The sequence below is a fragment of the Peromyscus californicus genome, unplaced genomic scaffold (genome assembly GCF_007827085.1).
Source record: "Peromyscus californicus insignis strain IS unplaced genomic scaffold, ASM782708v3 Scaffold_5__1_contigs__length_169319896, whole genome shotgun sequence".
Lineage (NCBI taxonomy): Eukaryota > Metazoa > Chordata > Mammalia > Rodentia > Cricetidae > Peromyscus > Peromyscus californicus.
Genome location: NW_026294573.1, coordinates 74,189,260 through 74,214,282, shown reverse-complemented (window position 1 = coordinate 74,214,282; position 25,023 = coordinate 74,189,260). Strand labels below are relative to the sequence as shown.

At 35.8% G+C, this 25,023-nt stretch overlaps 1 protein-coding gene across 43 annotated transcripts in view; it reads right to left on the bottom strand.

Moving 5' to 3' along the window:
- The window catches only part of Ptprd (protein tyrosine phosphatase receptor type D), a 2,293,154-nt gene that overhangs the window by 788,132 nt on the left and 1,479,999 nt on the right, over positions 1 to 25,023 (bottom strand). For 2 of the 43 annotated variants that reach the window (XM_052717072.1, XM_052717078.1), the window contains exon 10: positions 9,821 to 9,940. The exons of the other annotated variants lie outside the window; for them this stretch is intronic. The gene's annotated coding sequence lies outside the window, so the exon portion shown is untranslated. The remainder of the gene's footprint in view (positions 1 to 9,820; positions 9,941 to 25,023) is intronic. 43 annotated transcript variants of the gene reach the window in all.

The following is a 25,023-nucleotide window of genomic DNA, read 5'->3' as shown; positions in this document are numbered from 1 at the left end:
TCTCAGGAAAAGCACAGCTTGGAAAAGAAAGACTGAACAGTGAATGACTACTGACACTTGCGAGCATTTTGTCTAAAAGGTAGGAAAGGTGGGAGAGGCTGCAGAAGTTTTGACAAATTGCCAAGCAAGTTGGTTACAGTTAGTGAGCAAAGCACAAAGCCACCATGGAGAAAGTGACCTTTGATCTGTACATCTACATAACAGAAATAAGGGTATTAGTGCTACCAAGTTTCGGTGACTATTGGGTGTAAAACTGTGTGGCATTGATATTATAGACTCAATGATCAACATTTTCTTGAAAGAAATATTTGATACCAATGACCAGGAGAAAAAGTCTGTGAAAGGGAGGGAATTATTAAGATAATCCTCAGTAAATGTTATTCACAATGATGATGTAGATTGCATCTATCATCCATCCATCCATCCATCTATCCATCCATCAATTTATTTCTCTGCCTATCTATTTAGTCTATCTCATTGCTCCAAAATAAGAATGCTTAGACTTCTCCAAATGGTAATCTTCTTCCCTTCCTGTTTCCCTTTTCTTCTTCTTTCCCTCTGATCCATCCATCCATTCGTCATCTTTTCTAGTTCCTCTTGTGTTGTCGACTCTCTTAAGCATCTGATGTTCTAACAGGAATGTAATACAAAAATACCTCATCAATTACAGCCCAAACTTACCTGCCATAGATGACTCAATAGTCTGATGGCTCTTGTTAGAAAAAAAAATCTTAGATGAAGTTGGCACTGCTAACCACTGTGATCACTCATATAATCAATATATTTATGGATTCATTTTAATATTTGGTCACGTGTAGAATGAAATGATATCTGAGCAGAAATTAATAGTTATAATTGCTTTCAAGACTTTTTTAACATGGCCTTTAATAAACACAAAGAACTAAGAAATTAGCTCTTCTGCTCTAACCCCCTTGTTCTAATGCTGGTTGGTGTCTCCTGCTGAGCCCATGCCTGGTGGCTGCTGTTTCAAACCTCATTTCTTCTTGGCCTCCGATAACAAACTTGGAATCAGCCAGTTTTCAATCAGTCTTGTTGCATTGTTTACCAGTTTATAAGCCTTTATGCTTATATCAAAAATATTATAGGATGAAAACCATAAAAAGTCACAAATCTGGTCAGTTTCTTCTGTTTTATACAGATTTCAAAAATGTTGCAAAAGTTGCCAACCACTGGATATAGTTGATAGCAGAAAATAGCTCCAACTCTGAAAAAACTACCTACTCACCTGAGTAGCTGGTACCTCTTCCCTGCCTCCTCCCTTCCCCCTTCTTCCCATCTTCTATTCTTCCATCTATTCATCCTCTCTTCTTGTCTCTCTTGTCTGACAACTTTTCTTAAGTTTCTGATAGTATAACATTAACACACAATATGAAAATATCCCATGAATTATAGTTCAAACATACTTGCAATGGGTGATGCAGTAGTGTGACGGCTCACATTAGCAGAACTGACTGTATCCTTAGACAAGCTGCCCCCTGCTGAGCAGAGTGGTCAGAGTGGCACCAAACTTTGCTTACTACAGTTTTCAGTTACATTTTCCAGCATGGGGTTGCTGCACTGCAAAGTCAGAGAAGGATTGGTACTTGTGATGTAAGTTCATTCCTCTTTGCTACCAAGACACCTATGCAAAGGGTTTCCTTAATTAGATCTTTCATTCTATTAACATTCCTTAGTCTGACTTTCTTCTTCAGTACCAGCTGACCTCTACTTTACCTCTTCTCTCACCCTGCTCTGATTGTCACAGAGGTAGCTCCCACTTTGGACTATGAGTGCCTTCAGGCCAGGGACTTCACCATTTATTTACTGTTTCAGATTATACACTTCCAAGCAAAATTCCTGTCATAGAGCGGGTGCTCAAACTGGTGTTTGAATTTGTTGGAAAGTGAATTTCCAATGTTAGAACCACTGATCTAAAGAGGTAAGCACTTACTGAGAAAGTATGCTGTTCCAACATAGGTGAGAAACACTGAGTTAAAAATCACCTTATTTACTGAGCTCATACTATGTCCTATGCACTAGATTTAATGCTATGTAGCATAAATAAGAGTGGATTCATTTTTATTTAACTGAACTCCAAGAGATAAAATGTGTAACAAAAAGCCAACAAATACATAAGGGCAAGGAAAGGAAACCAAGAGAATAAAGAAATACAAACTGATTGGATTTGGGTATTTTATACTCCGAAGTCTTTTCTGATATTTCAACTAAAACATGAAAGAGATGGAGTCAAATGCACAGTAATAGATAATAAGTCAGGCAGCAAGGGCAGTGAGAAAGCATAGGTAGCCACTTGGACTGCTTGCATATAGAAAGGAGGCTACTGAGCATGCGGCCCTGTGAGTGAGAGACAGAGTTGATATCATAGGTGGTATGAAATTAAATAGCATTGTAAAAGCCCAAACTGGTACTAGGCTTTCACTGTAGGAACAATGGAAATGTAAAACAACTGAATTTTTGGCAGTTATACAATAGAAGAGTCTACTTGGGTAACTTCTGCAGCTCTGTGTTGTTGGGAACTATTATTTTAAGGTGTGTTACTTTTGCTTATTTTGCATTTGTTTCACTCTGTGGTACTGTGATACATCTAAAACACCTGATGGTCTAATAAAGAACTGAATAGCCAATAGCAAGGCAGGAGAAAGGATAGGCTGGGCTGGCAGGCAGAAAGAATTAATAGGAGAAATATAAGAAGAGAAAAAGAAGTAGTCAGAGGAGGAAAACCAGGGACCAGCCATCCAGCTACACCGCAAGTCATGGAGTAAGAAACAAAGAAAGATATACACAAATAGAAAAAGGTAAAAGGCCAGAGGCAAAAGATAGATGGGCTAATTTAGGTTAAGGAAAGCTGGCTAGAAATAAGCCAAGCTAAAGCCGGGCATTTATAATTAAGAATACGTCACCCAATGTGGTTTATTTGGGAGCTGGGTGTCAGGCCCCCAAAAGAATAAAAACAAACAACAACACAATGTAATTCGAATGTTCCCTATTATCCCATTTATTCCCTATTTATCCTCAGGGAGGTACAGCATAGCATTAGAAGTAAAGATGTACCAGTTTTAGTCACACCCATTGTTAATCTCTGTACAGGTTACATAACTTTTCTTTGTTTCAATCCATTTATTTCTATAATGGCTATAATTAGAACATCTGATAGTGTGATTTAGGATATAGTGAGGACTAAAGACTGTATCTGGCATACAGTAGGCTCTTAATGTAATATTTGTTCTCATTTTAATGATCATGAAAATCTGCATGTCAATCCCATGTTAAGTGCTTGAAATACATTGTCAAAAGGACAGTTCTCCTCAGAAGACACATGATGTCAATAGAGTAAGTGCTTTGGTAGGACAAGGTCCAGATCTTGAAATATTTACCTCAAATGTAGAAAAATGGCAGATATTAAAGCAAATTGTTTACTACAAAAAGTTTTGCATCTGTTTGTTTTCTGTAAGCTTACAATGCAACACAGAATTTCTCATTAAAATTAACGGGATTCTTCAGATGGTTTTCATTAAAGCTTGAAGAAATCATGTGACTAGAATTATTTCACCATTTTGGAGTCCTATCTTCCCTTTTCAGTGTGCTGCCAATTTAATGGTTTGCAACTCAAGCAAAACACAGGTAATAAATTCTTTGTAGGAGAGAAAGCTGTGGTAAATTCTACAGAAATCAAAGAAGGAACACCATTTTATGTTTTCTTGTTGAGGTTTAGCCCAATGTAAAGACCCTTTTAAGATTTAATACCTTGACATACCCATGCTATTATTTGTTTCCATATGTCTTTCCTAGTGACCTCATGTATTGTGATGATCTGAGTATTATGTATTGATAGAGAATAAATGGAAATGTCTGATTTAGTGTATATACTGCATTGTCAGAAGTTTGGGTCTATTCATCTTTACTAGCTAACCTCAGTGGGGGCCGGTACCATAATAAGGAGATTGTAAATTTCACTCCATTTTATGTATAAGAAGCAGGTTCCAAAACAGGACAGAAATCAGATGTTCCTTTAATAATTTCTATGATGAATATCTTTTTGCAAAATTAATAATTATACTTTAATTTACAGTTATGTTTTTAAGCATATTTTTTTAGGCAGGGTCTCATATACCTTAAGTGGGACTTGAACTCTCTGTAGAGTCAAGAATGGTCTTGAACTCCTCTCTTCTCAGTTCTGTGTCCTCTGTGCTGGAATTACAGAGGCACACCACCATTCATGGCTTGTTATTACAAATTTTAATTTTTCCAGTTGGATTTTTCCAGTACAAAATAAAACTTGGACTGTGTTTCAGATCTAGTCCGTGTAAGAACAAAAATATTTCTTGGAAAAAAATATGTCCAGAGGTCAAAGAAACAAATGTTTTCCCATGGTTCATAACAATGTGTGCCAATAGATCAGCAAAACATGTGCCTGGAACACTGTGAATATGCAGTCGGGTTACAAAGCAAATCCCTGATACAGATGGCAGCCGGAACTGTCCACTGCCCTGGTGCAAACTCCAAGCCATGCATTCTTTATATATTGTGTGCAGTGAACTTTGTGGCAGAAAGTGCTGCACAGAAAACTTCAATTTATAATAGTCATTTGGATTTTGCTTAAAAACAGAAACTCAAAAAGTGCTGTAAAATTAACTAAGGTGTCAGTTTATCCCCAAACTAATTATCTGTAAAGTAACTAATGTCTCTCTAATGTAAATGTCATATGTGATAGTCAATTCTGATATTTATGAGAACAAATTAGTAGTTTAATTATGAGAATTTGATAGAATGAGAATGACTTTAAATAATGATTTGAGTAATAAAATGTATTTCTAATTGTGATATTAGAATTTACAAACCCTGAAAAATGTATCTGTAAGAAAAATGCACCGTTTTCTTTAATTACCTTGAAAGGCTATTCTATTAGTGCTCGTGGGTAGGCAGGATGCATTTAGTCTACTGAGCTTCAGCAAGGCCTGATGTTTTTGGAAGCTGGGGATTTTCATTAATCCTTCATGGTTTTAAAAAATCCCTTTGTGCCATCTGCAAATGCACAAATTACCACTTAAAATATCAGTAACAATAACAAGTGTATATCGTTTCATGCTTTGAAAACCGTGTTTCAGAAAACATTACATTAGACGAGACAAGGATGAAAGGCAATCTCGGCGACAGTGCAACTGGGTGGATGTATCTTGATTTCAAAGAATTGTGATATCTTCCTCCGAGACTAGTATTCTCATTCTATTAATGAAAACAAACAAAATCTGAGATGAAGGCAGTCTGTTTCCCAGTCTAATTAAAGGGATGTTTGATTTTAATGCTTCATTGAATTTACTTTGTCCCTACTCAAACATGCAGTCATAGAAAATGAGCTGCAGGCCATGCTGCCGTTTCCAACTTTTCCCTTCCAACACTTCAGCGAACACATTGCAGAACATTTATTTTTGCTGGTGAAGTTGTAAGGCTAAGTACCTTACTTTTCTAGGCAAAAGTGATAGATAATTTAAAAATACCATGAAAATGGGGGATTATACTAAGACTAGATTGCATGTATAAAATGAATTGAGTTATATTCATTTTTATGTCATAAAACACCAACACAAGACACAAAAGATACTGGCATTTTAGAGTATTTTTCATGAATAATGATTTCAATAGAAGATATTTAAATTAATTAACCTCAATTTCCATTCATTTTGCACTATGTAATTGAAGGCATTTGGAGGGATATAAAGGGATTCTTTATTTAATGTTCCTGTATTTACCTGATTTAGAACCTATGAAACAACACATTTTAGGTACAGAATCCAGGGCTTATCCTAGAATCTTACAGGAGAGTGGCATGGAGGTGCTGCTGGGGTTGGGAGCAGGCAGCTAAACAGAGTCAGGAACTACTCTAAGACTTCCTAGGCTCTGCTAGTGGTGTCCCAAGCTTGGTGATTTCCCCTTTATTTCACTAACAAGTTGTCTATGAGAGGCATTTTTAAAAAAAATAATATGGCGGTATCTAAATATTAGTCAACATTGTCTCCAAATGAATAATACTATATTGATTTAATATCAATTTAACACCCAATAATCAATTTACTTCAAGGAAATAAGAACGAAAGCATGTCAGCAGAAAGAAAGGAAAAGAGAATGTCTTAAGAGACACTGTGAACAACAGCAGCAGAAAAGGAAAATGTATGCACAAAGTAGACAAAAGCAGATTTTTATACCTCAGGAGGATCGTGCTTGGTAACTCTCTACTCAACTAATCCTGCCTTCCATGGTTTTAACATCTGCGGTTTACAGTAGACTACAGGAAGTCATTTGTAGTTCTGCAATTCTCTGCTTTAGATATCCATCACCAATTCTGAGGGCGTCACTTTCAAACAATCTACCCTGGCTAATGTTTGCTCATTTGGAACAAGACAGCCAACAATCTCCAAACAAGTCTCTTTGACTCTGACCTAGCTGATCTGATACTTTTTGATCCTGTGCCACAACTTCAACAACCTTTCAAATGATTGAAAATGAAGTAGCTCTTAAGGTCAAAGTGGTCCCCCCTTTCTTCTCCCAGTGAACCCTGTCTGCCCCCATTTCTTCATCTGACTTGCTGTGTTTACTCTTTTCTGTATTATCTGATTCCTCCCAATGGATTTGATAGTTCACTAATGGCAGGTTACATGTGTGCCTCTGTGTGTGTTCTGATGTGATTCCTGGCTTCTGAAAGACCAATAAGCACATTACAAATGTCAAATAATTTTACAACATAAGTGAAAAATGCAGATTCAACACAGGATTTTATCTAGGAGATAGTAGCAAAGAGTATATCTACAATATAACCAAATACTTCAGGTCCACCATATACAAAGTTGTAACATGGTATTCATTTAGGCCTTGGAATTTTTACCTTAAATTATGTCAATTAAAATTGCTATGTCCTTGAGAGTAGGAAGAGTGAATGGTGTCTAGAATTGTAATTTTACCTGCGTTTAAAGAGCTTTTATTTTGTCTAAATGTGAAGGAAAGTTGAGAGAAGCTACGTCTCCCATCACTTTTATACTTGGACTCAGAGTTCATACCTAACACTTAACAATATCTCTTTGGAACTTATTACAACCATTTCATGCAGCAGAAAATATACACTATACTTTAATTTTCTTCCTTCTGCATAATCCTTTGGTTCAGAAAAACATTTGACTTCTTTAGGTCATGACTAAACTATTTAGAAAAAAAGACCAAATCAATGTGTGTGTGCACTCATATACGAATGACTTTCAAAACAACTAGCCCATCTCCTGTGTAATAGCTGCCAGGACTATATGTGACTCCTTCACTTCACTTTTGGTGAGAGTTCCTTTGCAAGTTAAATACTTGAAAAACCAGTGCTTTGTTTCTTTTGTAGTCCAGAATGTACAAACAGGTGCACTGACAAATGGTATGATTATGTTTGAACCTAATTACCGAAGAAATGCTGACAGTAACCCAACTCCAAATCAGTGGCTATATATAGAATTACTTGGGCTATTGTGAATATATGCTATATGTTAAAACTTCAGTTATTAGTAAGTTATAATATGAAATTGTCCTATCAAATAACTTTGTAGACTATTTCTTATGTTTAGTGACAAAAGCAATGAACAGATTGAATAAGATCAATTTTATCTTTCCTCATCTTCTCCAAAGGTTGAGCACATATTTATGGCAGATCTATAAATGTTGATACGAAAATGACAAAGTTTAATTTTAATACAAAATTCCCTTATACCTTATCACATCCTGTGCACATGTATAAACACAGAAAAAACACTTGTTGTTTATGAAGAACCTCTAATTAACCTCTGAAGGTAATGTGATACTGAAGGTGAATTCTTAGCCTCCCAAACTCATCAGTGTTGAATAGAGAATAATTTTCTGTGGCAATGAGTTCATGTTCATGATAAGGAGAAACAAATGGCAAAGCACTAGGAACTCAAGTACGTTAGTTCCAACTTGATTTTTTAGTTTCTAATTAGCATGTTTTGGTCACAGCATATTTAGATTAAAGTTACCTCACTTCTTCATTATAAGGTATTGGTAGCATTTCTACATAAATTAATGAAAAAGTTATAAAATCTTACAGGATTAAAACTTGAGCCTCCATCTAAAGTCATTTGCAGAAATGTAAGTGTTGAAAAGCTAAAAATGATCACTAGTTAGGGTCCAGGGACAAAGACATGATTAGAAGGAAAAGGGCCAAGGAGTTAAATAATCAGTGAAATTAAGAAAAAAAATAGTCTATTTTTGTTTGCTTGTTTTGTTTTGGAGACAGGATTTCTCCATGTAGCTTTGGTGCCTTTCCTGGAACTCACGCTGTAGCCCAAGCTGGCCTCAAACTCACAGAGATCTACCTGCCTCTGCCTCCTGAGTGCTGGGATTAAAGGCTTGCGCCACTACCACCCAGCTAAGAAAAAAAAATCTTACAAAAACTAGTCTTCTATGGTAAGATAATTAGTCTAACGGAATGTTTTACAATTTTAGTTCCTCTAACAGCAGTCTTAGATAGTCAGAATTGGCAGGTTAACTATGTGTCTTTCCCTGAAAATAATTCCTTGAAAAAAGAGACTCCAAATCAATTTTTATGGCCCTGTTTTATACGATGGGATTTATATAGACATGAGAAGAAAACAGGATTGTATGAGAATTTTGGAAACAAAATAAACAATGCTTTTTGAATAGTTATGTATTTCTTCTTCTGATGTGGCTACTTGTGATTGCTTTTCAGGTCCATCTCTTGATAGGGGATTTACTCTTTGTCTGACTTGCTCCAGGATAAACAAGATCCCCACTAGCAGAGTACTGAGAGGAAGGTTGTATTTTCTTGTTTATGTTAGGTCTTTAAGTATAAAGTATCAGCTTTTTTACAAACAACCTCAAAAGCCCAATTACATGATTTCACTTGTTCAAAATGTAATTTATTGCTAATGGAATCACAGAAGTGTTTTCGCAGTGTATGGAGTACAGAGCCAAGTAAGGCAAATTGCTAGTGAAGAGGAATTATTGATTCTCCTGTTACAATTGGTGCTTTTCAGCTTTGATACATGGCATTGTATTTCTATTGTAACAATAATTTCTATTTAAGCCTCAAGTCTTCTGTGCTACCTTCCTTGGGCAGTGTTGTTTTAACCAGTTCTGACATTTTGCAAGAATTCTGTTGTTCTCTTAAGAACCTTGAATAAATGTTGTGAGATCTGGGATTGAGAAGTTAGGAAAGCACCAGTAACTGTTTACTCAACTTTGGCCAGACTTTTCTTCTTGTCCACTGTTTTCATCTGAATATATAGGACACTAAACAGATGTTGGAAGTTCCATCTTAGCCTTAAAACCTCTGAGATAATGAAGTTAATTTCTTCTTTGTAATTGGTAAAAACTGAACTTCATAAATAACTTTCTTTATAAAATTTAATACTAAGTATATAATAGTTTTCCAGCCAATTTAGTTGATTTACTGTAGCAAAGCTATCAAATGAATGGGTTAGGACGGAAGTATTTTTTTTGTTCTCTGACAATATGTTGTGCTTTCATTGAATATGAGTCTCTTGTAGCTAGAAGTTACAGATGGGTTCTTTGTACATTAATTCTTCCTCATGAGATAGAAAGTCATGCAGGTCAAGGAAGTAAAGCACTCTTCTATACCCCTTTCATTTCCATTTTCAACATAGGTCTAAACAGTGGCCATTTTTTAAGGAATGCTCTTGGTGTCTAATTGACTTCCTTCCAAGAGTTCATGAAGTGGTTATTATTACATGATTTTATGACTGAGAAAAAAAAAATGAAACTTAGAGAGAGTCACCTGCTAGGTTTGAAGTCACTGGAAAGAGGTGATGCTGGGACACTGCCTGGATCTGTGTGATACTGAAGCTAAGATCCTGCTCCTCCGGTGAGTTTTGACATCCAGTAAATCAAGCAACACCTATTGAAGCAAATCCAAAATGTTCTTTCTTCTGGAAACAATGTTTATAAAATCTTCCCCAAACGCAACTATTTTGTTTTAGGACTACAAGAGAAGCAAGGAAAAGCCATTAGATGACTAGTTTTAAACCTGAGCTTTATCAACCTTGCAAATGAGGATCTCATACTGAAATGTTAAATGTAATTATTTATGTAGCATAAAATCATTTATATTCTTGCATCTGAAAAGCTCTCAGTGGTATAAAACTTGTAACCATCATTATTATTATTTAGTATTACTGTTATCTAAAGCACAAAAATGCTTTGAAGGATAGAAATTCTTACCTTTTTTGGTTGGTTCTACTAACATATGACAAGTATCAGAAAAATTCTTTGTAATCGTTTCAAAATCAACATGTTACTATTTTGCAAATGTCTTAATTTTATGTCTTAACATTGAAGAGTTACACTGACTATTCTGAGGGGAAATGTCTCCATTTGTGTAGGGAGGGAAAGAATGAAATTTTAAAGCAGGTTCCTTAGGTCCTTCGTATTTTGTTTTTTTATAATTTGAAATGTCATGATGAACAATTGCATTTATGCTAGTCATATTAATATAGGTCTATGCTAAGCAGTGGAAAAGTTTGGAACTTTGGATTAGAAAAATGTCTGATGTAGGTCTGTTTAGAACAGTATTTGGCATAGGCACACATTGATGACTTTTTTGAAAATAATGCTTAGCATAATGCTAACTCTATGGGATAGCTTTATATCAATTTGACACAAGTATCTGAGAAGAGAGAAACTCAATTGCGAAAATGCCTCCATAAGATCAAGCTGCAGGAGTCTTATAGGATATTTTTTAAATTAGTGATTGAAGTGAGAGAGCCTAGTCCATTTTGGGTGATACCACCAATGGGCTGGTGGTCCTGGGTTCTATAAGAAAGTAGGTGGAACAAGTCAGTAAGCAGCACCCCTCTATAGCCTCTGCATCAGCTCTTGCCTCTGGGTTCCTGCTTTGTTTGAGGACACTTGTCCTGAATTCCTTCAACAATGATTAGTGATATGGAAGTATAAACCAAATAAACCCTTTCCTCTCCAACTTGCTTTTGGTCATGGGCTTTCATCTTAGCAATAATAATCATAACTAAAACATTAACATTCTAGGTTGTAGGTGTAGTTCATACATATTTAGAAAAATACTTGGTTATTATAGCTACCCTGAACATTAGCTAGCATAGTTATAATAACAGAAGATAACAGAGCCAGGACAAATATTCATTGATCCCAAATACAAACTTTGTGTTCTTCCTTTTTTACTAGACTATACTATGAGCAGTAACTTTCTATGAAATTTTGATAAATTATTTGATATTTAAGTAGATGCATTTGGGGTAATTTACACTAAATCATATAACAAAAGGAAATTCAAATATCATGATACTTAAGCTGTTTAGTGGCTTTGGTGTTAAGAAAATGGCAGGTACCTGTTAGATCTGTAAGCATTTCTTATGTGCTTCATAAAGGGTCTGTAATTTTATTTTATTCTTTAAAAAAAGACTAATATCATGAAAGCTAGATAAAGAAGCAGTATATAATACTGAAGAAGAAGTTAAGGTTTCTAGAATTGACTTACTAATATAAAAGGTGAGTTACTGTGTGATACTATACATAGAAAATAAAGTTTGACTTTAGCAGTTCCAGCATATTTTTATTTTGATAAATTGCACCCTGTCATGGTTTTCTCTGCTGCTCACTCTCACAGAATACTCATACATATACATCCAAAGCTCTCTTAGAAACACTTAGGAAATATTCTCTCAGGGTTTTGAAAGACCAAAGAGTCCCAGTTGTTAGTTGAATACTGCTTTCTTAGACTGCTGAGATTTTGAATTAAGGAGACCCTAAGATAACTTCCAAAGATTCTGTCTTTGGCATTTCTCTCTATTAGAGTTCTGAGTCATATGGAAGACATGACTAAAGATTAAAATCTCTGAAAGCCACTGTTAAAGAGAGAGTGAACCATGGGTAACACCCAGCTATTGGTTATCTTCTCAAAAATGTAGCTGGACTACATTTCCCCAAATCCCTCTTAGTTATAAGTAAGATTGGTGCATCGACTGAGTGGCAAGTATACACAAATGGAATCATGCATCATTCAAACATGGTGCTTATGTCTTATGAGTATGCCATGGGTTCTTTATCTTTTCCTCTTTCCTGCCTGTACTTCTCTCTCCTTTCTTTTCTTCTTCCTCTATAAGAAAGTGAGCCCCTAAAGCTTTGCATAAGTTTGTGTCTGGGTAGGTAACAGTTAACATTTTGGTTTTTAAATGGTAATACTTAAGAAATGTTTGTTGTATTAATCTAGCAAAATTTGGGTGTAGGTTATAATAACAGTAATCCTGCTCTAATGTCTTTGTAGTCTCACCAGGGCAAAAGAATTCATCTCAAAGTTAATTTATTACTTTTTCACTATGTTATAATTCTAGATAATGAATAAAATGTATTTCATGCTAATATTTCCTTCAACCACCTACAAATCATCTTTACATAATTAAGAGACAAAGATTCCTGTTCTGCTCAGTGTGTTACAGAGTACAAAAAAAAAATGAATGAAGTACTATATGTAGTTCATGAGCTTGTTTGCACTGATTGTCAATTTGACAGAATCTAGAATCACCTGCATGATGGGCGTCTGCGCATGCCTATAGGGGATTATCTTGGATAGGTTAATTGAGGTGAGAACAACTGTCCATGTAGGTGGCATTATTCCCTGGGTGGGTTCTGTACTTGGTAAAATGAAGAAAGTGAGATGAGCATGTATTTATTGCTCTTTCCTTTCTGAGTGTGGATGTAATGTTATCAGCTGCTTCAAGCTTCTACCACAATAATTTCCTTGACATGATGGAGTACTATGAGCTAAAATAAACCCTTTCTTCTTTAAGTTGCTTTTTTTTCCAGCTTTTTTTTTTTTTTTTTTTTTTTTGGTTTTTTTTTTTCGAGACAGGGTTTCTCTGTGTAGCTTTGCGCCTTTCCTGGAACTCGCTTTGGAGACCAGGCTGGCCTCGAACTCACAGAGATCCGCCTGGCTCTGCCTCCCGAGTGCTGGGATTAAAGGCGTGCGCCACCACCGCCCGGCTTTTTCCAGCTTTTTAATCACATGAATAGGAAATAAAACTTAGAACTCAGTACCAAAAAGTGGGGCAATTGCTGTGATAAAACTGACTCCATGGAGATAGATGTGGACCTTTTGGAAAATAATGGGAAGGGATGGGGTTGAGAAAGCATAATGGGTGGTGAACAAGACCAAAATTCATTGTATGTACTTGTATGAAATTGTCAAAGAATATAAATAGTTAACCAAAGAATAAATAAATCAGTGGTCAGGAATTTTAACTAAATAAGCAGACATTTTTCTGTACTTGGTAATTGTTTAAACTGACTGTTTTACTTGAACATTCTCTTATAATGTTGACTGTATGTTTTAAACAACACAACTAATGCCTGTGGCTTCTAGTAGAAGAAGAAATGGCAACATTTAGCTGAAGGTGCGAGGGGAGTCAGAGTTGCTGACTCCTGTGACAGAGTTGATACTCTGTCAGTTTCTATGTTCTAAGTGGTTTTGTGTGCTCTTTCTGTCCATGATGTCTTCTATCAGGTCTCAACTTTGCTTTTCTTTATTTTGATGTGTGTCCTGCAATGTTGACCCATATGGAGCTACATTATTGGTTTCCTTAATTCTAATTTCCCCAAGTCCTAGGACAAGAAGAGGGAAGACGTGCTTGCCAAGGGCAGCTGTAACTTTCCAAGCTAGGCAGAGCTTCTGTTAACATGCCCTTCATCTTTTTCTTCCTCTGCATTTCGCCATGAGCTCTATTCCATCACTACTTCATGGGTTGGATCCCTTCCTCTCTTCTTTTTATGTTTGAATGGGCTGCTTATTAAATTCCCCTCATTTTCACAATATAGCACACTGTTTCTTTGCCTGTGAGATCTACCAGGTTAGTCATCTCATTTGATGTTTATAGCTACTTTAAAAAATATTTGCTCCATTTTATAGTGGAAATTTTGATACATAGAGAAAATAGCACAAAGCAAACAGTTAGAAACTAGCAATTTTGACTCTTATTATAGTTTTGTCCATACATTTATGCAGCCTGTCTTTACCATACACATTTAATCACTCTAGCCATATTACACTGAATAAATGTTAAACTCGTGTTTTTTTTTTTTTACATATTTATACTTAGAAGCAATGATCAGGAATTAAAATGGAGTCCTTTTAAGTGAGATCCATGGGTACAAATCATTTATGGTAATGAAGATGTGAATCACAGTGATGTTTAAAAGAGTGAATGTTTGATAATGGCATAATTATCAGCCACAGGAGATCATCACAACATGCATCTCTTCAAACATGTTAAATATTGAAAGTTCACTATACCGGGAATTCATCTTCATTGTACATGATGGGAACAAAATCTGTCAAATGATTTGATCATAAATTGTGAATGAACCATTGACCTATCCACCTACAAGGGGATAATTCTTCTAGTCTTTTTTGTGGAAATTATCATAGCTTGAATAGCAACATATTCAACCTCAAAAAGTACTCAACTTAGATAGCTATACCAAAAGACATGAAGTAAAAAAATATGGAATATCTTAATACATATTTGGTTAAGTTTCTTGGAATGAGAAGTGCTCTGAGCAAGGAGTTGTCTTTGTGATAGTAATGTCCCTACAACCACCCCAATGTCTGAGAAACCAGTATAGAGAGATTTTCCCTTCTGTCATTATAGATCTTTACACCACCAACATTAGAAAAAAAAATATCAACTTAAGTGAATAGCAAATGGAGCATCCACTCCAAAAGGCTTGTCTTTGACCTTTCCTCTCAGTGATAAATCCCTGAAACGTTTTAAGGCATGTTATTTGCAAAGCCTTGCTCTGTACCTAAGAGTGATCAAATGGTATCAAGCTACCTAAAGATGATTGACTTCACTTTGGCAATATTTGAAACTATTCCAAAATAGTTTGTTGACCTATACTAAAATGCTTTCAGTGAATTCTGAAATAGTCCATTTGTTATGTCAACTAGGAGTATTACATGACATCTGAAAATTGCATTACAATTTATTGAAGTAATATAAAATATTCTTTATTGGCAATCTGGTAAGACATGAAAACAATATTCTGATTAAAAGCACAAGAATTCTTGGTACCTCATCTTAAAAGAATTCATATCATGCCCTAATCTAAGTGCACTAGTCTACTACTTGAGAAGTTTGTCACATTAAAGATATTCAGACAGGGCTGGGTGGTCTTGGTGCACGCCTTTAATCCCAGCACTCAGGAGGCAAAGCCAGGTGGATCTCTGTGAGTTTGAGGCCAGCCTGGTCTACAGAATGAGATCCAGGACAGGCACCAAAATTACACAGAGAAAGCCTGTCTCACCCCCCCCCCCCCAAAAAAAAAAGATATTCAGAAAGGTTAAGAAATTTACAGTAACATCACCAAACTGAGGTAGAGGTTATATTGGCATCATTTAGTAGCAATGAAATTTGTAGACTCCACAACTTAAAAGAATGTGTTACCAGTGGAACCAGTTTAAAGTTGTTGCTCATACACTTTGTTTTCCTAAGAATTTAAGTGTGGGTCACATGCAACTAAGAAATGCTCAAAGTGGAAGAAAATGTCTTCCCCAGGAAAGAGCACAACAAGGAGTGTATGGAGAGGTTTTGACCTTAAAACATAAAAGAAAGTTTTAACAAGAACCCAAATATGTGTGTGGCTATGAAAGATTTGTATGTTGGCCACAGTGAGTCTATTTATAATTTCTATATCATACACTATGACTCCACTAGGTAATTTGTATGTGTTATTAAATATAGATAGTATTTTTGGAACCATTGTCTATAGAAACACAAGTATATGATAGTAGAAGATAAGTTGTATAGAGAGAATTTCATATGATTATTATGATAATTTTCTTAGGCATAAAAGAAAGGTTTATTGTACACATGTTAGTTGAGTGTGTTTATAACTTAAGATACATAATAATAATCAGATACCTTTGTGTAGTCAAAATATTCTAACAAGTACATTGTCCTCAATATGAAAAAAAGTTCCTGGAATAATAATAAAAACGGTAATTCTTGGAGTGAACCTAAGAAGGATATGAGCTGTAGAGAAATTTGTGTTTATGTCTAGTTTAGGTGTACAGCTAGTTGGCTTTGGTCCTGTGTATCAGATTCCTGGTTAAGGACAAAGACTCAAAGACAAAACTATTTCTCCTTTTCAAGTTTGTAGGAGGCTATGGCGTCAGTTACAGCATTGTTCAGGAAACAGGCAGTACTGCATAATGGATTCAGAACAATTAGCTCCCCACCAAGGAAAGGTAGGTAGTATGATTATATATCAACAACCAGTAAAAACAAGGGGGAAGGTACTAACGGTATTCCATCCTGGAATTGCCATAGAGAGTGGGTTAACTGTACTTCATCTTGTTCTTCATTCATAAGACCTACTAAACATTATTGTAAAAACATCTTACCAATGAGTACTCTTTTATACTATACCGCATATATGGCTTAGAGTGCTTTGTTTAAATGATGGTTTTTGGTTTTGGTACAAGGGCTTGAACCTAGGTCTTATGCATGCTAGGCAAATATTCTATCATAAACTATGTTCCCACACTTTAATATTGGGTTTTGCTAAGCCATTTCCACCAGTCCGAATTCCTTGTGCTGAATTATCGAACTGATCCTGATCATCTTGCTATGGGATCCTATAGTTTAGATATTTTATTCTGTAGTAGCCATATTAAGCTACTGCTTTGCATAGCCAAAATCAAATTTGTTAATTTCTCTTTTATTTAATTCTGCCTTTAAGTTCAATTATATATTTGGTTGTAAGAAGTCAAAACTTTTCAAAACATGATTTATGGCTCATCTATATCTGATCTACCCAGGACATTGTTTTAAAGGCAACATTTGGGACATGCAACTGCTTGAATTAGAATTTGGGGATGAGGCTAAGGATTTGGCAATTTTAATAAGAACCCTAGGTGGTTCTTATGCATATGAAATTGCAGTATAGAGACAATTTTCCTTTAATCAGGACTTTCTATTGTTATGAACAGATCCCTGGAACTAATTTATTTTAGAACTCAAAGGGACCTTCAAGATCACCTCTTTCAACATCTACATGTATAAATGAGATGTGTTTGAAATTCCAAAGATACTTGATACTTTTTCTGAGAAGGCAGCTTTAAAAACTCTGATACAAGTAAAAATAACAACTGTCATTTATAAGGTGCCAAAAACTTGCTTAGCAGCTAACATAGCATTTTTAGTAGTAGAATAATGTTTGGACACAGATGTGCAGATTGGGAAGCATCCCTTATCAGCAAGTGGACTGGTTTTGCCTCTGTGTATCCTTGCTGCAGGTGGACTCTAACATAGCATCAGCTAAGCCCACATGGATCAGCTACCATGCATATGCAGATATTCAGGTTTATTCAGACTCAAATTTTTAAAAAAAATATTTTCTAATTTGTTCTTAAAATTTACAGAATTTTGAATTCTTAATCTCAAATTATACATCTATATTTAATTACTGCCCAACTATTATGCTAAACTGTTAAAATCATGTGTGCTAACATGTCCTTCCATTGGGGGCAATCCTTACTTTCTGTCACTTGGTGCTATGGATTTCGAATTGGTGCTCTAGTCTAGAGTGGTTCTCAATCTGTGGGTTATGACTTCCTTGGAAAACTTCTATCTTTAAAAATATTTACATTACAATTCATAACAGTAGCAAAATTATAGTTATCAAGTAGCAACAAAAATAATTTTATGCTTGAGTGTCCATAAAACATGAAGAACTGTATTAAAGGGTCACAACATTATGAAGCTTGGAAACCACTGCTCTAGTCAGGGTTCAACTTCTCTAGTATTTACAGGAATCTGAAAACTGGACAATCATAAACAATGTTACTCATCAACTGGCTAAACTATTCATTTGAGTAAGCCCTGAGTTCTGGATCTGTAATTTGATAGTAAAATCTTCATGGTGAGTGACCATTATTTGTACATGTTATGCATCAGACACTGATGTACTAGTGATTGATCATTACCTCCATCTAGGGCCAGTGTTGGCCAACTATAACCTAGACATTAAATTCAACCCATAGTAAGATGTTTCAATATCAAGCCAGCAAGGAGAATGGCCCCATACGCTCATTTGTTTGAATACTTAGTCCACATTTGGTGGAACTGTTTGGGAAGGGTTAGGAGGCCTTGTTAGAGGAGGTGTATCCCTGGGAACAGGCTTTGAGGTTACAAATGAATCATGCCACACCCAGTCCTATTTCTCTCAGGGCTGTCTCTCTCTGCCTCAGTTCTTCCTTTGCTCCACCATCATGGTTTCTCTGAAACCAAAAGCTAATTAGATGCTTTCTTTTATAAGCTCTTTTGGTTATGCTGTTTTATCAGAGCAATAAAAAGTAAATAAGATATTAAAATATCTTTTTACGCATATATCTTTTTTAAAATAAGTAAATTGGATTATTAATTGAAAATTTCAAAAGGAAATATCAACTTATTAACTAGTAACATGTTAATGGTCCCTTCATGTCTCATTTCTACATCTGCATGTTACATAATTAGTTTCATGGTTTTAAAAATAGTAAATATTTCCTAAAAAATTAACAGATCATTCATCTGGACAGAATTTTATGTAATATATTTAGAAAAATCTCATAATATGAAAATAATATGATGGTCATAATATAAAAATAATAAGATGCAAGGTCATTTATATACCTCTTAAGGAAGTTAAGCCATCTGACTCCCCACAAAAACACAGACTAATAAAAAACCCCAGTACAAGAAACCTTCCTTTTGAATGGTTTGTCAAAGTAGTCATCGACTCTCTATACGATATAGATTATAGATGTAGCCCTTGGTTGCCTCTCAGGTGTTGAGGGTGGGTTGCTATTGCTGAAGACACCACATTTTGAGTTGAATATGTCCTGAAAGCCTCTTTCCTGAAGTCTACTGTCCATAGTTCCAGAAAATATCGTGCAAGATGCCAAGAGAAGGAACCAATTAAGCAGTCCTACCCAGCTGCAATAGCTATGAAACACGATAATTAACAGTGTAGTAAGATATGCATAAAAGTAAAATAAGTGATGTTCACATGTCAGTGGCAACTAGCAGCTGTCCAACTGGACATGAGACCCACTAAATACATAGGAAATCATGGCTGGTACTGGAAATCTAATCAGTTTTGCAGAGGTAGTGAGGTTATGGACCTTAGAAAAGAATCCACTGCTACAAATTTGTTAGATCACCATATTTCCTTACTACATTCTAAAACTAACCCTTACATCCAAAGATACATGTAGCTACCATCCCCATCAAAGAAGCCTCCATGAACAGAAAATGGGGATCATTATTAAAGTAAACCACAACTAAAGGTAATGCAGAGATTTGCATACTAGGGAGAGCTCTGTTCCAGTGGATACATCTACATCCCAGCTCCTGAATCTATGCTCAAGAACATGGCAGAAGAAGGGGCAGGGAGACTGTAAGAGCCAGAATCCCAGGAATCCTGCTGTGAAACAATGTCTGCTAAACATGGTTGCACAAACAAGACCAACCAATATAAATGGACACATTCTCATGGAAGGTGGAAATTTTTGCAGAGTCTCACCCCTAGACACAAAACTATAGGCAACTAATGATTGTTGGGACAAGGAAATTCAGCCCCTTCCAGGAATGAGCTACCTTATTAGTTGTCTAACACAGAGTCGTCAGCCCTGAACACATATACATAAAACAACAAAAGCATTCAGCAAGTTGCATTCGTGTATAGTTGTCCATTGATTTAAACACACACATTTATGTAACAATCATAAAGAAAATAGTATCAACTTGAGGAAAGGGATTTGAAGGAGGGTAGCTGAGAGGAATTGGAGGGTAGAAGGGGTAAAGGGAAAGTTATTTAATTCTGCTTCAATTTAAAACATAAAACAATTACAAGCCAAAAATCTACACACAAAAAAAAAACCCAGCAGAAAGAAAGGTCTTCTTCTCAATTGTAGTGTCATATGAAAATGATAAGACATTTAAAATCCAGTGGTCATGAGTGATATTTTCTTGGAAGACAGCCATGTGCATTCATTTACTTACTAGATGACTTATTTCATGCTACAATTGGAGACTTCAACAGCTGTTTACCATGAAGATCACATATCCCACAGTGCCTAAAATTTGTCTTTTCTGCCTCTTTACAGAAAATGTTTGTGTGAATTTCTACTGCTTTCAAAGTGTATTCCACATACCAGCAACTTCAGGAACACTGAGAAGTATCTTGCTAGAAATGTAGTCTCCTCACATTTACAGATGTAGGCATTATGGAGGAGAAGCCTTACAGGATGCATCCTCATCTGCCTGGTGTTTTGGTTAGTTTTTGGGCAGGTTCTGATCGCAGCCAAGTTTAAGAACCATGGTCAAGTGAAGGCCTGACATTATTTCTCAATAATAGTAAGCAACAATGATGAAAATGTAAGTTAATATCTGTATAGGAGATCGTGACTTATTTAGCTTTTTTACTAAATTTGTAAAGACATACCAAAAAATAGAGAAGAAAATGATGGTCATTAATGAGCTCTCTTTGTTGCCAGAGAAAACCTTCAGTTAGGTGGGGGAAAGGTCTATTACGCTTTAGGGGTTACTTTAATTTTAGGTTTTGAAAAATCACTTCTGAATTTCTGTGGTACTTAAAAGAGTTTATTACTACATTTATAAAGGAGAAAATGCATTGTATTCAATTATTTAGATGTGAAGTTAAAGAGACAGCCCTATAATGGTATATGGAAATAAAATAGACTTCAACAGAAGAGAAGGAAAAATACTATTTCTGCTTCTTTTTGTAGAACCTACTCCTGGTGTCCAGTTATCCATACATATTTGTTACAAGCACCAAGCACTCAATATTCCCATATGGCTGATACCTCTACATCTACTGCTGATCATGAACTGCATGATCCTAATCTGAACTGCAACTATAGGGACAGATGAGGATGAAGGAAGACACAGTGTCTAATCATTTAAAAATAAACCAACAATCCAACTGAACTGAGGCTATTGCTTTAAAAGGCACACTGAAGAAATCCTTTTAAAAGAGGCTCTTAATGTTGCACTCCCAGGCAATAAATGGCTCAATGAGCCATTCCATTCTCATTCAGTGATATAGATTTCAGGATATTAATGAATATTTAATTTCAGTTCTATTTACCAATACAATAAAACCTGAGGTGATAAAAATAAGAAAATGATATTGTTATTAAAGCTAGCACAAAATGTTGCATTAACAAATGGTGATTGTAATTCAAGAGCACAGTGTTAAAAGGCAGGCTAACACTGCCTAGAGAGACAGAGAACACATTAGACATATTCTGTTTTTTCAAACATTCGAGGCTCCATTTTCAGTCATGAGCCATGCAAAGACGGTCTTGGAATACTTGGCAGTTATGCCTGGGCATCACCTATTACTCACTGGGAGACGAATCTTGGGTGAAATCATCCCCCGCACCTCCATTTCCTGTCTGTCTAACAGAGACTTTGATTACATTGCCTACTTTGTAGAATCCCAGTGAAGATGATGAGAGACATAAAATCTGAACCCTGGGCTTGACATATAGTGAGTACTCAAAGTGTGACTAGTGTTATTGTGGATACAGTGTGTCGCCAATTTGCATGTAGAGGAAGCTGTAAGGCAGTAGAGGGTAGGCAAAGACAATTCTCTCAACAGACTCAGAACCCTTGACACTCAGATCTTGCTGTTCACTGGCATTGTCTTCTCTTCTGGATAATAATCTTGTCAACTTTTTGTGGAAGGTACTTTGGCAATGTATGTATAGTACCTCCACATGAAAAAAAATTCACAGCTACTCATAGAAATGAATTTCTATAACACATATCTCAAGCTATCCACATTATTCAAAATAATATAAATAGGCTGTATTCCTATCCACGTGGGTTACAACTTACAGTTTTCTGAGGAGTAACGTTGTCTCTTTAGAATATTTCCTCATATTTACAATTAAAGCATTGCCACAGCAAGCAACCTTCATACTTTGACCTGTAATGCCATGTCTGCATCCACCTTGGGGTAAGGGACATCTGGATGTTGGTAACTGTCTGTCTGTGCTTATCCTTGGTAAGGCTATAACCTTGAGGCAACTCTTAGCCTGGTCTTGATCTGCTTCCATGAACAAACATATCTACAGAAGTGTCTGAGGACATGGCTGAGTATAAAGCCAAGCTCTTTACCATATATATAGACTCATTTTACCCATTTGTTTTGGAATATGTGCTTCTGCCCATCATCAGAATAACTGTCATTTGAGCCTCAGCTCCATTGATGCTATCAGGCTGAAAAACTCCAGAATACCACCAGGTACATTGGAAACATAAAAATTGTCTTTTCTTATGCCTAGCCATAAGAAGTCCCATCTTGTGCTTCTCAGAGGTTTATTAGTATGATAGCACAACATAACTATTCTGAAGCTTCCTCAAATCTCAACATATACACAGGGATGACTGACCAAGGCTAAGTAATTTGTGCTAGACTAGATATATGGGACAATATACTAGATATAAAAAGCACAGTCATTAAAAACCCAGAGCTCCATTTCTAGTTTAACTTATATTTAAAACAAACACTGGTAAGTATGATATTAAAGTTTCTTTCCCCAAGCAAAGATAGGTAACCTCTTTTAGATATAAGAATAGTTATAGTCTTCATTCCCATCACTACTTTCAGAAAATTTTAACTTTCTTGTCCTGTTACTCTGGATTTTAATTCACTCTAATCCTATAGAGTTATATTTGTTTGGTGGAGTCTGAGTCCTGTGTTTGGGTATTTATTTATTTATTTAATTTTTTTGTGTAAATACTTCTACTCTTTTTTTTAAGGTTTATTTATTTATTATTTATACAGTGTTCTGCTTGTATGCCAGAAGAGGGAACCAGATCTCATTATAGATGGTTGTGAATCACCATGTAGTTGCTGGGAATCGAACTTGGGACCTTTGGAAGAGCAGTCAGTGCTCTCTTCTGAGCCAGTGTTTGGGTATTTCTAATGCTATTTTAATTTGTGCTTTCCACTGCTCACTCCAGATTTAGCAGTTCAGGTTTTGAGGATGCCTCCCTATCCCAGATTCATATGCTTCCTTCATGCCAGGAAATTGATTCTGTCACTGAATTTTATCCTGAGATCAAGAAATGTTGAGACATTTTTTTGAGTGGAAATGAATTGTTGATATATGGCCAGGCCTTCAGGCACACATGTGAAGGGGAGGGTAAAATAACCCTCACAAAAGAGTTGGATTTGAACTTAATTCTGATGAATTTATTATGAAAGAGTTAAAATAATCCATATGGTTTACAAGATAGAGTTAGGGAAAAAATTTAAAAAGCCTAACATAAACTAGAAGAGTTTTTGAAAATATCTTCTGTTTTTTATTTCCTTTGAGGAAACCATCTTGAAAAATTAATTTTAGAAGCTATTAGGGAATATATTTTATGTAAAATGCCTTAGTTGTTGATGAGATGGGGTTTGTTTTTCAGTTCATCAGTAAGATGACACTTTCATAAATCACAGATTGTGCAGTGCCTTAAGAGGCACATTGTGATGATTTTCCTCACAATGTGCTATCAAGAGTCAAATGAAGCGGTGTTCTAGAGCCTACCAGGGCTGGTGAGGCAATGGCGCCCACTGTGATGCTCAGAGGGCTGCTAGGCAGGCTGCCAGTTCTAAAAACTTGTTTGTTCTCTGATCCACTTCTGAGAGTAGCTTTCTATCAATCACTTGAATATGCATTTGATTTAGAGTCATTGCTCATAAACTGTTAATGAATCAGATGTAACATGGACAGCTAGGACCTCTCTTTGACAGGAAATCAGCTGGGTTTCTTTTTGTTGTTGTTGTTGTTGTTGTTTTGTTTTGTTTTTTTCCTTTTTACCTTGTTGACTCAGGTTGAGACTTTTGTATAATACCACTGAGTGACAGTGAAGGTCTGGTCACTGGTACCTTGGCATCATTGTATGCACAGGTTGATACTGACCAGTTCCATGTTTAATCTTGCAACAGAGCTTTTGGCCAAATCATAGATAGAACATAAGGTAGTATACCTCCCTTGACCTCATTTTTCCCTTCATGACACTCAGTTTCTCTACATCTAATATGTTTAACACAGTAGGACTTTGTCCAATGCAACTATATAAAATTTAAATTCTACCATTGGAAGTAAATTCTAAAGTAACTATTGAACAAATTTCATTTTTCAATTTGCTTTTGACTCACAAGAGGAACATTAAGATGGCCACATACTGATTCAGGCAGATTCTAGGATCTCAATGGGTGTGATTTATCCAATATCGATGGTAAAGATGAAAATGCAAATGTAGAATTTAGAACACAGTATGAAATAGTCAACCAAGTTGTCACTGGATGGTTGTGAGTGAGTTCTAAGTGGTGCCAAATAACCACTTTGATTATAATTTTCACCCTTTAAATATTGCTGGTGTACTGTGGAGATGGGTCCAAAAGTAGCTGATCTCATTTGCTCATGCTGGTTTCTTCTGGTCCTCTGGCAAGTAGGACAACACTTATTTTCAAGGCTGACCTCATCTTTTCTGGCTGCTGAGTAGACTTTGCACTTCAGTTGATGAGGGCATATGAGAAATGAACCAGATAAATTGCTTGATTAGAATCTTCATGAACCAGAACTGATGAGAGGGACACACATTTACTTGTGAATTAAGAATCAAATACATCTTTCTGGGCCCAGTACTACACATTTACATCCTCCCTACTGTGTGTGGCTTACACTAATTGCCAACCCTAGGCTATTTCATGTTTCAGAATTTTCATAACACTGTTTGATGTTAGCAGATTTACTACACTTGTTTTGCAAGTCTTATGTTCATATATAAATGGCTGTCTGGTTAGGAGACCACTAACTCTCAACAAATGAGTCAATCCATCCTATCACTCAACTATTCTTTTCTCATTTTCATCAGCTTCTAG